The following is a 5,159-nucleotide window of genomic DNA, read 5'->3' as shown; positions in this document are numbered from 1 at the left end:
ATACTCAAATCAAGTAACATTGCTAATCTTGCAATCAAGTTTTTTCTTTCATATCACCTACCGGGGCATACTTTTAGAAACCAATGTAATGAAGAAACATTAATTCAATTATTACTTACAATTTATTATTCTAGTGTTGTATTTTAATAGTCTTCTAAATTCGTTTTTACCAGTACCTAATAACTGTAAAACACTACAACACGTATTATTTTTCGTACTGTTTTTGTAGCGGTTGGCGTGGTTACGATGTGCATGGCAAAAGCGCCCGAGGGGTATGCAATACCAAGTCATACATAGAAGTGTTTTGCGAAATATTTCATTTTTATTAGCACCGGTTTCATCACTGCAGTGGGCTGAACAATTTAATGAACAGTTGGTATTTATTGAAAATTCAATATAATTTTATAATTTGTGCCTTTTGTACATTCGTTATTGCAATGGAGGGATTCCATGAGAAACCGGCCGACCGCACAATATAACATGATTTTCTCCGGCAATTGACTAATCCATGTGCAGTTGTGTTAGTGCGAGATTTAGGTTAAATCGGGTGGAATTTTTGCCAAAAAAGGTTAAATCAGATGGCGAATTGTAAACATCGCGTTATATGTGTGTTGTCTATACACATTACAACTGTTTTGGTTTCCTAGACGTCAACTAAGTCAATTGAAATATTTTGATACAAGACCAATTTTTCAAATGTGCATAGACGTTCCAGTGTGCATTTCTTTCAATTTTTTGTTCTATTACTGTATTTTAAACAGCAAAACTATCTGAGAACGAGTTACAGGGAATAAAATATTCACTGACAAAATTTGTTATTTTTTCACAAAAAATATATTAAAAATTTAAATTGCAAAAAAAAACATCTTTTATGATGTGAGTATCGTAAGTATCATTTGGAATCAAAATGCATTTAACAAAAAACGTGATAGTTGTCCAAATATTTGAAATTTTGCTCCAACAAAAACAAATAATTCGTGTAGTTGAGGCCTTTTAGAAATAATTTGCGTTACCCCATCATGAAATGGAACGACGCCGCGTGAGCGCCACTCAATCCAATTGGTCTGGGCTCAATCCCAGCCGAGGTCGTTGAGAGTTTTCTGAGGTGAAAAAATCTGTGGTTCACGTCTTCCTTCGGAAGAGAAGTAAAGCCATTGGTCCCTGGTCCATGAGTTGTGATGGATCGATATCTAGTCCAGATAGTGGAGTCACCTCTCTGGCGTCGGTCACGAAGAAGTAGAATCTAACTTCTATACGCACTAATAAATATCCTCCTTCCGTGATACTTGGTGGAGTGCGCAGTAGTATATACAGCCTCTAGCAAAAGCAAGTATCGGACTAACATTCCTTCCGCGATCAACGCTCGGGCCTGACCGGCACCAATATTGGTCAATAAACACTTTAGGATTACCAGGAGTTATACATTGATAGCCGTAAGCTCAAACGCGTACTAACTATTTTTAAACCGGACTAACTTTTAAACCGGCCTAAACTATTTGGTAAGCTTTAACCAAACGATGCTGTCATTTATATGGCTGCGTTCTGATCTGCTATACACGACAATGTTAAAAAACAAAAAAAAATATGTTAAAGAAAATGAGTGAATTAGACAACATGGAGAATTCTTTTTCATTCCAATATTTTCTTAAGTAAAATAACATTTCGACGTCATATGTGTCGTTCCATAGCGTGTGAGAACAATTTTGTAAACATGTAACCGATATGTTTCTGAATTTAGAACTTTAACTTGGTGGATAGTTTATAGTTGGCCGATGATGTACAGCATTTGGTAGTGACATAATATTTAATGCACAAAAGAAAATAAGTTTGAGGTGGTTGAACCATCGTTTGTAACTGCTGCCATGATAGTTATTTTATACTTTGATTAAAAAATTGGTTAAATATTTCAATTTGCATTCAAAATGAACTGTGAATGTCATTCTAATTGAACACGATACCTGTCGACACGGGGGGAGAATATTTATATTCGTTTTAAGCGAATTTTCACAAGTTTGGAATAAATATCAATTACAAATCAAGGTTAGATCACAATCTGTGAATTAAAATTATACACGTTTTTTTTTTTCATCGAGACTTAAGTAAAAAGTAAACAAAGGTCAAACAAAAAATTAAACTTTGACAGAATGATCATTTTAAATTCACAAGTGTTATATTTCACATTTTTGTTTGCACTGTGGCAGACAGAGAATATAGATATATTTCTGTAATGCATCACTGCAGATTGGAACGATTTTATTTGCTAACAAAATTTCTACGATTTTATAAATAAAATAATAAGTAAATTAAAGCAGAAATGAAAGTTTTGAGCACCCTAGTAATATATTTTTACGAACAAAGATATTGATCGCCGTTGCGTTCGCAATCAATTTTAAAATATTTTTATTTGGATGTTTTATGTGAGTTTATTCATATAGGGAAAATGAGTTTATTCATATAGGAAAAATGCGTATAAATCTTTTATTTAATCTTTGCTTAGGGTATTTATGGAGTTACTTTGTAAGCAGTTAACATTCTGATTCAATGTGTGAACTGGGAATGAAAATAAGGAAGTATTTTATAATAGTGCATTTTACGATCTACATACGATTGTCATTTTTTTTAAATTGCCCACCACACTCCCCCACACCAAAGAACTCATACAAGAGCCCCCCGGTAGTGGACGCAACTTGTCTCAGCCCATTAACAATGGCAACAAAAACAAACAAAACAAATAAAACGAACTGAGCTGAGACAGATATTTACTGATGTGCAATTAGGTTAAGATAATTAACTAAGGTGGAATCCCAGTGGAAATAGATTTCCTGTTAAGGGATCCACATTATGAATTAAATTAAAGTTAAATACTGCTGACGGATGTTTACATTAAATTACAAAACAATATCAATAATTAAATATTTCGTTAAGCCTATGTTTAAAGTACTGTTTCAATCTAGCCTTGAAGATGGTACGATTGTCGATTCTCTGCATGTCAAGTGAAAGTGCATTAAATTTGGTAGGACCAATAAAAAGAATGCGCTTTTGGCCAAGGTTTGTGGCTGCTCGAATGCGTTGCAAGTTACTATTTCGACGTGTTGAACGAGAATGTGTTAAAGTTGTAAAATGTATATTATGCTGCGCTATGGAGTTATGTAGATTGTCGTGTATGAATAATAGTGTTTGTACGTCACGTAAGTGGGCTATGGGTAAAATATTGTGGGCACTTTCAGAGTATAACAACAAAGTCGAATATAAAAGTGGTTTATTAAATATAATTTTCAGGGATCTGTTTTGTAGTGTTTGTAGCTTTTTAAGGTGAGAGCTCGCTGCTCGCCCCCATACCGATACTAAGTAGTTAAGTTGTGAATGAATGTATGCAAAGTAGTAGTTTAACAGAGCTCGTTGGAGAACAAACGCTTCAACTCTCCACAAAATACCACAAGAGGATGCCACACGCTTTTCGACAAATTTTATATGGTGTGTCCAGGATAACGTAGGATCTAAGTGTATACCCAAATATTTGAAACAGTCCACATTTTCAATTGTACAATCTCTAAGTTTGGGATGATGATGTGTTGGTAAAGTTTTCCTTATGGATCGGAAGATCATGTACTTAGTTTTGGAAAAGTTTAGTGATAATAAATTTGCTTTGAGATATTGGTCGAGGACACTTAGATCGCTATCGATCGAGTTAATAATAGTATTGACATCATTGTTGGGATAAAACAGAGCTGTGTCATCAGCAAACAGTCTAGGAGTTCCAGTAAGCCTCAAGTTACCTAGGTCATTAATATACAACAGAAATAACAAAGGTCCTATATTACTACCTTGAAGGACACCGATTCCAATGGGAGCAAGGCTACTACGTTCACCATCCACAGATACAAATTGCTTTCTATTCGTAAGGTAACTATGAATAACAGAATGAGAAATGCCCCTGATACCGTAACATTCAAGCTTGGCCAGCAGTATTGTGTGGTCCAAAGTGTCAAATGCTTTTTTAAGGTCTAGGAATAGAGCACCAACAATGTTTTTACGATCCACTTCGCTCATTATTAGATCAACTAATTCAATTATAGCAGTTTGGGTGCTAGAGCCTTGTCTAAACCCATACTGAAATCGATAGAGGACGCTGTGTTTGTTCAAAAATTCTAATAATCTAGCAACAAATAGTTTTTCGAGGACTTTGTTGAAAACGGACAGTGTAGATATAAGACGATAATTATTTCAATCACAACAGTTACCTGATTTGAAAACAGGGATGACTTTAGCCACTTTGAGACAGTCAGGGTTATGTTGAAACATTGAGAAAGGATTCTAGAAAAAGCGCAAGAATTTCCTTTTAACATATTGACAGGAATGTTATCAGGGCCACTACTCTTCTTATTATCTAGGCTATGTATCAGCATAATTACTTCTTTGTTGATGAAGGACGCAAAAGTATTGACTCACGGACGCGACGAACATTACTTAAAGGACAAATGTTTGAGGTGGTGGGGATATCATTTGACAGTTTTTGCCCTATACTAGAGAAGAAGACATTAAAAGTCTCACAGACTTCTGCATTATTGTTGGTTTTTTACCATCGACAATTAGATTTATCTGGTCGCTTTTCTTTGCTAAACCAAAAGTGCTTTTTAGGTTTTTCCATAGTTTTGAATGTGGTGTGTTAGTAAGAAGGTTCTCATAGAAAGATTTTTTTACCCGTCGTTTTGTTTTTCTACCTTTTTGGATACATGCAGTAGCATTTGCTTTAGATGTTGATCCGCGGGATTACTTTTGAGACGTTGAAGGTAATTGCTCTTTATTTTTACTAGAGTAGAGTCCATAAATCCAAAGTCATCCAGGGACAGTGAGTGCCTTTCACTTTAACTGTTTTAGTTATTGTTTTCGTATGACGTTGAAGTAATGAGTTGTATGTGGATGCGATAGATTGAATAGTAGATTCCGCGTCGACAATGACAACAATTTTAACAATTTTTTTTGGTAAGTAACATTGGTAGCATTTTCATTGTTTTTTAGCAATAATCGGACTTTGGCTTCAAAGTGCTACGAAAAGTTCGAAAATCGACCAAGAAATAAAAGCTCCATTAGTTACTTGTGGAGTAATGTGAAAAACAACTATGTAAATGTATCAACGATTGGTCCAGCAGATTTTGAGT

This window comes from Topomyia yanbarensis, chromosome 3 (genome assembly GCF_030247195.1).
Source record: "Topomyia yanbarensis strain Yona2022 chromosome 3, ASM3024719v1, whole genome shotgun sequence".
Taxonomy (NCBI): Eukaryota; Metazoa; Arthropoda; class Insecta; order Diptera; family Culicidae; genus Topomyia; species Topomyia yanbarensis.
Note: the sequence above shows the minus strand (reverse complement) of the source record.